Source organism: Dasypus novemcinctus, chromosome 4 (assembly GCF_030445035.2).
Source record: "Dasypus novemcinctus isolate mDasNov1 chromosome 4, mDasNov1.1.hap2, whole genome shotgun sequence".
Lineage (NCBI taxonomy): Eukaryota > Metazoa > Chordata > Mammalia > Cingulata > Dasypodidae > Dasypus > Dasypus novemcinctus.
The window spans coordinates 62825497-62838077 of NC_080676.1; positions in this window are offsets into that span (position 1 = coordinate 62825497).

A 12581-nucleotide genomic window follows, 5' to 3' on the forward strand; every position below is an offset into this window, starting at 1 on the left:
CTATTCTAGCATTTCAATCTCTCTAAGGCTTTGAATTCCTTCTTCTACTATATGCCAAGATAAATCAGGCATCTTGACATCAGACATTCTAGGCCATCTTTTGGTCCATGTTTCAATTAACCACCCAAACAAACTATTAGAGTCCTTGAGCTACAGAATTGACCTACAAAATTTCTGCTTAGTGGGCCCATATCAGTAAATTCTGCCTAATCCAACTTTATAGTACTTTCGCTATTATTCCATACCTGTAGTATCCATTCCCACACATATTTCGCTGATTTCTGCCTATATAAATTAGAAAATTCATGTAGTTCTTTTAGAGTATAGTGTATTTCCTCATGGGTCACACTTTGCTCTTTGGCTTTGGGGACTTGCTGTCATTTTAGTCATTTTAGTCAACAGAGAAAAAGGGTGGTGGGAGTGGGTAAGGAGCAGGATTAGAAAAGTCTTGCATGCTACTGACCTCAGAGCATTCTTTTGAATTTTCACCTGGTAAAACAGGGTTAATCTTTTCAGGCAGGGGTTAGAAGGCAGACACCTCAGGACAGGGTGGGTACCAGACAGGCATGCTGAAGTTTGGCTGATACCTGCCTCAGAGCTGGGAGGAGATTCAAACTCCTTGGGACAGATTGAAGGGTGGGTAATACAAGCTTGACATTGTATTGTCCCCACAGGGCAGACCATCCCAAGTTTATCTGGCAAAGTCTCAGCAGAATTTAGTGTTTCAAAGTCACAACTGATATCATTATTAATGTCTCCATACCAATCTTCAGGATCCCACTCCTTTCCAATCAATGCTTCACTTTAACAGCAAACACCCTGTGAGGTTGAGGTTTTAGTTTCTTTAGTAACTCTGCTACTCAAATAATGAGACTCTTAGTCTAGTTTTCAGGGATCTCAAACTGATTTTCTTTCAGAGCACACACTGAAACTTTTACATCATTCATGTGGTGTATAAGTTGCAAATTTGAAGTCCTTTTCTCATCCCTTTCTTTTGTAACTGTATCCAGGGCATTTAGGAAGAGGCAGCCAACATCATTGTACCTTTTGACTAAAAAAAAAACTCTGTTAAAGTATTCAAAACACTCTCACCCAGATCTTTGCTTCTTATAAGCATGAAAATAGTGGAATCCAGTGGTGATATTTTGCGTATCTCCATTGCCAACTCATGCCATGGATTGTCAATGGCCTTTTGATAATTGTAAAGGGAGTCATTAGTACCCTTGAGTCCAATTAGAGTAGAGAACCAATAGCAAAACTCCCAGAACCACTCCAGAAATCCCATGTTTAAGATTCTGTTCCTCAAGATCCCACTCCTGGTACTGACCTGTATTAGTAGTCAGGGTTCTCTAGTGAAACAAAATCAGTGGTAGTTATCTGCAAATAGTATGAGATTTCATAGAATTCTCTCACATAATCATGAGGATGCACAAGTCCAAATTTTGCAGGCATGTTACAAACCAGGGGCTCCAATGGAGGTCCTTGTGAATTCCTAGAATATGTTGGCTGGAAATTCTCTCTCAATGCTGAAATCACTTCCCCTTTCAAGGCCTTCAAATGATTGGATAATTTGTGACTCGTTGCTGACAGCAACCTCTTTGATTAATTGTTGATGAAATCAACCATCTATGCAATCAACTCTCTGATTATTAAAGTCCATGATATGTCCCTGTATTACAATTAACCCACTGCTTGCTTGAACAAACAACTGGGCACCATTACCTGGCCAATTTGGCACATTAGCCTAATCATCACAGCTTTTTACTTATTTATTTATTTTTTGTTAGATTTAGTTTCCTTCCATCTCTCCACTCTGTATTCTTAAGCGCAGGCCTTCAACCTGCACTAGTCAACTCAATAAGGCTGACAAAAACTCTCAAGACATGCTTCTTCATCTGCTCTGAACAAGAAAGAGATATCCCATAAGTACTTAATATTCACTTTTATTGTCCTGTGACCAGTCATGAACCAATGTCTATGACCAGTTAATGGTATTTCCAATTGTCTTAATCTGTTTGTCCATCAATCCTGAACTGGAAGTGGGGACAATCCTATTCCAACTACATGACTGAGAATGCATGGAAAAATGGTTTACCAGAAGTAATTCCAAATGCTGCTGTCAAAGAGGGGAAAGGATGTTATAGAATAAGAATGGGGAAGAGGAGAGGGGGTAGAAAATAAAGGAGGAGAAGGAAGAGGAGGAGGACGAAGAGAAGAAGAAGGAGGAGAAGGAGGAAAAGAAGGAAGAGGAGGAGGAATAGGGCAACTGCTGCAACATTGCATATGCAATGCAATAACAAAAAAGAAATCCACAAATAAGTGTCTTGATAATTCAGATGAGGGAAAGAATCTGAGAGTCAGGAGTACCAGAGACTTTGTGAAGGACTTAGAACATGAGTGTGGAGGTTTATTCATGATAACATCATGTTAATTCAAGTATCATAGAAAATTAAAATAATGATGAAGAAGAGGACAAGAAGTCTACTAAAATTATTGTCCTTCTTCCTGGTGTTTGGGAAAGAGTGGGTAAGTGTGTATGGAAAAGTCAAGGAGAAAGAGCTACATCCTAGTTAAATGTGCGTTTTGTAATCAAATAACTTGTTACACTAAGATAGTAATTCTAGGGCTTCATAATGCTTTCCTTCATAGAGTATGCCATCTGACCTTAAGGCATGTTTGGAACTGAAAATGTATTTTATATTTTTTTATATAGGAAAGACAGAATTAAGCAACAATTAATCAGTAATGTATGATCTTTCTCAGCTATTTGAACTTTACATTAAATGTTCAGGATTTCTTTGAAATATTGGTTATTTTAATGGCATCATTTAATACCAGGATAGCAATTAAATTATATTAATGGCCCATACTGTAGAGACATGTGATGCTAAAAGGAATGACATGACTACTTATGTGGCCTAGAATATTAATCTGAGACCCTGAGAAGTATATAAACTTTAATAGGATAAAAACCTATATGTGTAAAAGGTGACTTCATTTATAAATTTCAATGAAAATTCTAAGGGCCCCAAATCTCACTTCAGGTCAATCTATAAGATCGGAGGGAAGAAGCTATACACTACCCCATCATAAGTGTGGAATCTGTTATAGCCTATATACTAAAGACAGTGAGCAAGAGGTCTATAATTGCTTCATGCTAAAAATTCCTAGAGTCAGGTGTGTGGAATTGGGGGTGAAAAAAGTGGTTAAGAGCCTTGGGTATTCCATTTAGTTAATAATGCATTCATTCATTTAGGAAAATTAAATCCATGATTATAAACATATGAAAAGAAAGATTGCAAACATTTTCTTGTGAATAGTGACCTGAATAGTCACAAAATCAAATCCTAAACCCAGAGCCCAAATTGCTTTCTCCTTTAACAATCATAGAGAGGTAAGATCTATTTGTATTATACATTAAAGAGGTAAGTTAGAATGTTCTGTTCTTAATTTCTCTAGCAAGTTATAATGTCCCTTTAACTCCAGTTATTCTCACAAGATACAGTAGAAAGAGCACTAGATGGGAAATCTGATGCTCTGGATCCAACTCTCCCACTCACCAGCTTGTGACATCATCAACAAGTTATTTAATTCCTCTGATTCTAAATCACTTTATATTTTCAGAAGTCAAGTAAATCTAGATTATATTAAGAAAGCATTGCTATATCATAATACCTATAACTTATTCATTACATTCATAGCAAAATCATTTAGACTTTCAAACCATAATTAAATACTAATAAGGAAAGGATTATGGAAAGATGATGATGTATTAACAGAGCTGAATGGTCTCACAAAAACAATGGAGAAAGAGTCAAAAGCTGTCCAAGGGACCTGCTTTGGGGATAAGCAGACCAGGACTGTACTACACAACTCAGAGGGGGATGAGGGGCATAGAGAGAAAGAAGCAGAAAAGACAAACGAGTTACCAAGCCCCTGTGGCAGCTGGGAAGGGCTCCCCTCTCCCACAATCAAAATATAGGCTGGGGCAAAACTCCTGGCTCTGTGTAGCCAAATGAGAGAAAACTGACAATTTCCTCCCCGAGAGCTGTTTGAGGGAAAAGGGTGGGGAAGTTGTAGTGCTTTTCTTTAGTGAATGTGGCCAGCAGAGCCACTTTGAATCTCCAATCTGGAGATATTACACAGGAACGCTGGAACTCCAAGACTGAAACACATCCATGGAAAGATGTCCTGACTAGTACCATATGCTGGCTGGTCTGGAAACTGCATGGACAAAAACTGTTCTTTATCCAACCCCTGGGAGAAAATCTGCATCCCACTGGTGAGCCCCTGGTCAGATTGTGAAAACTTAAGCTGGACAATTTTAAAGATTGAGAATAAGTTGAACCGAATATCAAATAAGAGCTGGGGGGGAGGGGAATAAACAAATGCCTAAATGTCAGTAAAAAATTACAAACCATACTAGGAAACAGGAAGAGATGGTCCAGACAAAAGAACAAAACAAATACCCTGAAGAGATAAAGGATTTAATACAATTAATCAACGATAATCATAGAACTCTCCTAAATAACTTCAAAGAATTTAAAGAAAACATGACTAAAGAGGTAAAGAATATTAAGAAGACATTGGGAGAGCATAAAAAACAATTTGAAAGCCTGAAAAGAAAAGTAACAAACCCTATAGGAATGAAAGACACAATGGATGAGATTTGAAATATATTAGAGGCACAGAAGTGCAGATTTGAATTGCTTAAAGACAGAACTAATGAGTTTGAAGACAGAACATCTGAACTGGAAAAGACAGGAGGACAGAAAGAGAAGAAAATGGAATAAATGGAACAGAGTCTCAGGGAAGTGAATGACAATGCAAAACACAAAAATATTCACGTTTTTGGTGTCCCAGAAGAAGAGAATGGAAAAGGGACAGAAAGAATATTTGAGGAAATAATGACTGAAAACTTCCCAACTCTTATGACGGACGTAAATATCAATATCCAAGAAGAACAACACACCCCAAACAGAATAAATCCAAATAGACCTGCCCTGAGACACCTACTATGCAGAACGACAAATATCAGAGATAAAGAGAGGATTCTGAAAGAGCAAGAGAAAAGCAAAGCATCACATAAAAGGGAAACTTGATAAGATTAAATGCTGACCTCTCATCAGAAACCATGGGAGAGAGAAGAATGTGGTATGATGTATTTATGACACTGAAAGGGGAAAATTGCCAGCCAAGAATCTGTATCCAGCAAAGCTGTCCTTCAAAAATGAGAGTGAGTTCAAAGTCTTCACAGACAAACAAAAACTGATAGAATGTATTACCAAAAGACCAGATTTGCAGGAGATATTAAAGGGGGTGCTGTAGCCTGAAATGAAAAAACAAGGCTGAGAAATTTGGAGAAGAGTTTAGAAATGAAGATTATTAGGAAGGGTGAGCTAAAGAATAAGGAGACAGACAATAGAACAATATGAAAACAGAGAGCCAAAGGACAAAATGGATGAAGCAATTCAAAATTTTCAAGTAGCCCTTCACATCTACCCAATGAAACCTCAAATATGAAAAGCAGACCTTTCTTGGCAAGAACACTCCTGGAGCAGCAGAAAGTGACACAGAGGATTAAAAAGAGTGAATCATCAGCAGAAGTAACAAATTCTCACCAAAGTCAAGTCCTGACTATGACTTTGAAAGTGATGAGATTATTGCTGTTTGTGTAGTTATTGATGAGAAACAGAAGACAGCTTCAACAAATAAAACAATGGTTATTATGTCTACTTCTGGGACTGTAAAGACTATAACTGAGAAGGAAGATGGTGCTCCAGTACCAGATGGCTCTGCTTTTACCAAAGTCTAATGAAGGAAAATGCATAGTACAAATTATTTGAATCTGTCTTTATTATTATTATTATTTAACATTTTAGATGTAGGGACATTTATTCTGGAGAAATGGCAAAACTCTTGTTTGTAAGACAAGTTTTTCAGATGAAGATATAAAGCTAAGTGGTAGCATTATTGTGTAGCTTTGGACTATGCTTTGATAATTTTGTTTTATGCTTAAGATTAGAATTCTGAGCAAAATGTTTTTGATGGATAAATGTAATTTAATACAACTACAGGATGGATACATTTAAAAGACAAAATTTGAAAATCAAATTCTTGAATAGTAAATAACTTGGTCAGCATTATTAAAAAGTTGACTCGTTGGGAAGCGGCTGTGGCTCAATCAGTTGGGCTCCTGTCTACCATATGGGAGGCCCTGGGTGCACATCCTGGGGCCTCCTTGTGAAGGCAGGCAAGCCTGCATGCTGTGGAGAGCCGCCCGGCCCACAGATGCCATGAAGCACTGCCCAGTCCACAGACAACGTGGAGAGCCAACTCAGCAAAGTGACACAACAATAATAAAAAAGGGAGACAAGCAAAAACACAGAAGAGTGCACAGCGAATGGACACAGAGAGTAGACAGCAAGCAAGCTGCAAGGGGGAGGAGAAATAAAAATGAATAAATACAGACACAGAAGAATCCACAGTGAATGGACAGAGAGAGCAGACAGCGGGCAAAAATCCAAAGGGAGGAATGGGGGATAAAAAAAAAAGTCGACTCATTGACTTTTGTTTTATGATAAAGGAAATAAGTGATTGCTTTCTTTCCAAGAAATAAACTGCTGCTACTATTCAGTTTTCCTTGTCTCTGTAGAGTAAGTTTGTCACAATGCATAAATGTTTTTAAAATTCGTTTTGATTCAAAGTTATGGTTTTGTTATATAAGGAATCCTTGAAAGTTCAGCCAAAAATAATGCAAATGTGGACATTCTGAAGTTTCTCTTACTTCTGATTTGTGCTTAAGTTTTTGGCTTTAAAGAAGTTAAAAACAATGGTAGTTGCCTCCTTCAGTATTTGTTAGATGTGTGAAACACTGATAAATGTCACAATGATGGTTTTATTTTTTAGATTGCTGTAGGTAGTTTAGTCCTTACCACAAGTGAGTCATTTTTTTAAGATTTATTTTTATTTATTTCTCTCCCTTTTCCCCCACCCTGTTGTCTTCTTCTGCCTCCACTTGCATTGTCAGGCAGCACTGGGAAACTGCATCTCTTTTTTGTTGCATCATCTTGCTCCATCAGCTCTATGTGTGTGCGGCACCACTCCTGGGTAGGCTGCACTTTTTTCATGCAGGGCAGCTCTCCTTGTGGGATGCTCTCCTTGTAGGGTGCACTCCTCACACATGGGTCACCCCTACACAGGTCACCCCTGTATGGTATGGCACTCCTTGTGCATGGCAGCACTGCACATGGGCCAGCTCAGCCCACAGGTCAGGAGGCTCTGGGTATCGAACCTGGACCCTCCATATGGTAGGCAGATGCTCTATCAGTTGAGCCACATCTGCTTCCTGAGTCATTTTTTTAAGTGTGTGTTTTCTTAGTGAGTGACTTTTACAAATACATCATAATAAAATGTACTGCTACTTTAAAAAAAAAAATAAGGGATGCTGTAAGAGAGATTCGAATTCTAATCTTAAGTATGAGGAATCCCTCATACTTTCAATGTGACTTTTCTATAATCTAAAACCTCCTTAAAACTAAAGTTTATTTTATTTTAGAAATAACAATGAGAATAGTAGTTTAGAGAAATAGGAGAGATTGCTGACACCTGTCTCCTTTCCTAGTAGTCTGTGCTAATCTCCACAATAACCTTTGGTCATTTTTAAAAATTTTATTGAAGGATATCATTCATACATGATCATACTTAAATAATAAGTGTATAGTAAAAGTTGTGTACTTACAAAACAAACATGTATAATGTCATACAGTGTTCCCATACATCAACCCACCACCAACACTTTGCATTGTTGTGAGACATTTGTTAACAAATTATAAAAGAATATCATCAAAATCTTACTACTAATTATAGTCCATATCTTACCTTTGGTGTATTTGCCCCCATCAACCCTATTATTATTTTTAAAATATATTTTTATTACAGAAGTTCTATTGGTGTATGTTCCTATCTTTATGCCACCACCATGCTGTTTTTACCACTGTAGCTAGGTAATATGGTTTAAGTACATAAATGAGAGTTCTCCAACTTTGCTTTTCCTGTTTAAGATGTTTCTGGTTATTTGGGATCCCTAATGATTCCAAATAAATTTGATAATTGTGTTTTTCTTTTGTTTAGAAAATGCTGGTGGAAATTTTATCAGGATTGCATTGAATCTGTATAAAATTTGAGTAAAATTGACATCTTAATGATATTTAGTCTTCCAATCCATGAGCATTGAATGTTCTTCCAATTATTTAGGTCTTTTTTAAAAAAAGTATTTTAACAATTAAGTTTTAGTGCTCTATACCCTTGGTTGAGTCTATTCCTAAATATTTTATTCTTTTAATAACTATTGTAAATGAATTTTTTCCCCTAATTCCTCCTCAGGTTATACATTACTAGTGTCTTTTAAAGTCTATTTAATCTGATATAAGTATAGCTACTCTGACTTTTTTTTAATTTTATTTATTTATTTATTGGTTACTGCATGCCTGGAATATCTTTTTCCAGCCTTTCACTTTCAATCTATAGGTATCCTTGGGTCTAAGGTGAATCTTTTGTAAACAGCACATAGATGGCTCATATTTTCTTATCAATTCCACCAGTCTGTGTCTTTCGTTTCAGGAGTTTAATCCATTAACTGTAAAGGCAGTTCTTATTTCACCCATTTTGACCTTTGTGTTGTCAATATGACCTTTGTGTCATATTTTATTTTCACTACTCTTTTGACAATTTTAGTTACTTTTATTGATATAATCTTCATTTCTAGACTATCTTCAAAACTTCTCTCTTCTTTTCTTTTCAGACTATAGCACAGCCTTTAGTATTTCTTGCAAAGGCTCTTTATTATAAACTCTCTCAGTTTATCTGTGAATATTCAAAACTCACCCTCATTTTTGAAAGGCAATCTTGCCAGATATAAGATTCTTGGCTGGAAGTTTTTCTCTTGCAGTATCTTAAATATATCAAACCACTATCCTCTTGCCTCCATGGTTTCTGATGAGAAATTGGCATTTAATCTTATTGGGTATCCCATATATGTTATGCATTGGGTGAGAATGGAGCTACCAATACCCAACAGTTTAATCTGTGTGGGTCAAAAGTCCCTGCCATTGCCCAGAGAGTCTGAAGAAACACCAGCCCCTTCCTATCCTATTGGGTGGTAGGGGTGGATCAATAGTCACCCAACAGTTCAGTCCCTGTAGGCCGAGAGTATGTACCATTGTCTGGAGAGGCTGAGTATACAACAGCATCCTTCTATCCTATTGGGGGGTGAGGGTGGGTCCACAGGTATCCACCAGTCCAGGCCATGAAAGCCAAAAGTGCCTGTCATTGCCCAGAAAGGCTGAGGAAAACTAGCTCCCCTTCTACCTTACTTGGGGGCAGGGATGGAGCTATAGGTGTCTGACTCTTCAGTCTCTGTAGACCAAAAACACCTGCAATTACCCAAAGAGGCTGAGGAAACACAGTTCCCCACTTATCCTATTGAGAAGCAGGTATGGAGCTACAGGTGCCCAACTTTCCCATCTACATGGGCTGAAAGTGCCTATAGTTTCCCAGAGAGGCTGAAGAAATCCCAGTCCCCTCCTATCTTATGGGGTTGGAAGGGCAGAGATGGAATTGAAGGTGTTCAATAAACCACTTTGTGTAGGCTGAAAGTGCCTGCAGTGGCCTGGACAGGCTGGGGAAACATAGCTCCTCTCCTATCTTATTTGGGTGTGGGGATGGAGCCCCAGGTGTCCAACTCTTCAATCTGTGACAGTCAAATGTACCTGCAGTTGCCTGGAGAGACTGATGCAGGTCCTGCCAACTTCTTCCCTGCCAGAGGTGGGGCTGGAGCCTATGCTAGGGATGCATTCTCATCTCGGTGGAAAAGCCAGTCCTTACCATCACTGTGATTTTCAATCAGCCCCGCTTCCCCTCATGCTAGGATCAGAGTTAAAAGTGGCTACTGTCCCCTTTCTGACTTGGACAGGCTCAAACTTCACCTATTCTTAGGATTATACTTTAACCAGCCAAATTTACTAATCAGTAGCTTAAGTTGGTGCCCGACGATCTCTTCCTCCCGCATTTTTGAGATATGGGGCTTCCAGTTCCAGCCACAAAATATCTCCAAGGCAGCTTGATCTGCCAGTGCAGTATGGGCACCAGCCTCCACAGCATGGAGTGGTCTACTCAGGAATCTTCCCTGCAGATGGACAGTCTCCTCCTTCTATTATTTCAAGTATGTTGCAGGATGCTCTTCTGGTCTCCTGGAGCCCCAAACTGGTGTTTTAGATAGCTCTGGTGATTACTAATTGCCCTGTAGAACGAGCTGAATCTTGGAGCTTCTTACTCTGTGACGTCTTGCTGATTGTTCAACATTTGCAAGAATTTTTTTTTTTTTTTAAGAATGTCCTTATGTGGCCTTCTTCCTTACTAGATTCAATTCTCTGGAAACAGGAAACTCATCAAGTCCTTTAAACTCAGGTACATTTTAGGTAATGTTAAACTGAACACCTGGAATAAAATACTACTTATCCCTTATTAAAAAACTAGAGTTGCTCGCTGAAGTACTTCCTCCCTAGTCCTGTGAACGTGGAGTGGATTGTGACTTCTCTGAAGACCACCTCTTCAGGCACAATTCTGTCTGTTTATTGTGATAATTCATCTGCTTGTTGGGACAGTCCCTTTGTCTCCATTCCAAGACAGAATAATTCTTTGTTTTGGGTGTATAATTTTGTCAAAGGCTGTCTCCCTTGGGTTTCTTTTCCTCTTAATTAATGTTTGTACTATTTTTCCTTAAATCTTTCCATATCCACAAAGCTATTTTGTATCAGTGGCCTTGTTCTCTCTCAGAATCAGAAACCAGTTAGTTGTTCAGTGGAAGGTGAAGAAGCTCTGAGAACAAAATTAGTATTCAAATCAGATTCATGAAGCATACCAATTATCTCAAAGATCAGATTCCTTGACAGGCAATGTTATAGAATAATCAAAATAACCAGAGGGAAGGAAGGGGCAACTTAGATTTTGTACAGACCAGCCTCCAGTAAAATGAGCGGTGAGGATTAGATGACCTCTGGTCCAATTCCTATGTCTGATATTCAGAGTTAAAAGAATATTCACCATGAAACAGAATTGTTTGTATATTGAATATAGTTTGAACCAAGACGAAGAAAATTGGTCCTGTATTTGGATCAGCAATGGATCTGCATGTCTTGAAATAAGCAACTTTTGAGAAAAGTTTTAGTGAATCTGGTTCTCTCTAACTGGGAGACCTGTGGTTAGTGAACAGTTAAGAAGTTCTTTTGAGGATTTTGTAATATGGTTAAATAAAACTGGACCAATGAAAACTTCCAAAATGAGGGGGTCTACTAATCACATGCCTTGGAGGTTATTAAAATCATAGCCATGTGTATCTTTCTGGTGCCGTGCCAACATCACGTAGAATAACCACTGATGTAGTTTTCCTCTGCTACCTAAGGCATTAGTGAAGAAAAATGTCACCCAGAACACTGAGATTTGCTTCACTTGTGACTGCAAGCTCATGGATAATCCACTCATTCTTTCAATGAGCACTGGAAACCTGCAATATAGTGTATGAGGTTCTTAGTGGGCCATACATATGAAATAGATATATATCTATTCATTGGAAATTCATACACATATATTCACTCATTCTATTGCATATACTCATGCAATTGTAGTAAATACTGAAAGGTTGTAAGCACCATGGAAGAGATGAAGATTAAATACTCAGAAAAAGGGAGGTGTTCCATTTGAGAGCATAAAGCAAGACTTTTATGAAGCAAGAAGCATTTAAAATAGGTCTTGAATGCTGATTTAGATGTGGACATATGGAAACAACAATATATAGCAAAGGCAAATGAAGAGGGACTAGAAAGTTTGGCACATGTAACAAAAAAATTAACATCTAATCCTCCCTGACTGCTTACCATGTACTATTAATATTCACATTTTCAGATGGAGAGATGGGGAAACTGAGGCCCAGAAAAGAGAACTTTCCTAATAAAGGAAATACGAGGTTGTTCATGATTGCTGAAAAATGTGGTTGTGACAGGGAAGAAGTGAAATAAAATCTGAAAATTATAATTGTGGCTAGACAATAAATAGACTTAAATGCTAGATTCTTTCTGTCGGTCAAACTTAGGAGGACCCCAAATAGAAAGTAAAAATCAAGACACTGTGTGTGTGCAGGGGGGAGGTCAATACATAGTTTAAAGTTATGTTTTCTGCATTTGTTAAAATGCTCAAAAATTAGCACTCCTCTAGCAACCTCATCAATTTTGAAGCACAGAATGTCAGTCACACAGAGATGGGATGTTAGTGCCCTTTCCAGTACAATCCTCTATCCCTCTATTTATAAAAAGGAAAAACTGAGGGTAAAAGATAATTAACCCTGATAAAATGTTCCATTCAATTTAAGCTTTAAATAAAGAATAAATAAATATAGGGGCACATGACTACATAATCCTGGTCAATTATTTCCATGTTCCTACTGGGAATTTACAACCAAAGATGATACTAAAACTTAAAATCTCCTGGCACTCATATACTCTATGCACTGCTCAGAAAACAATTAA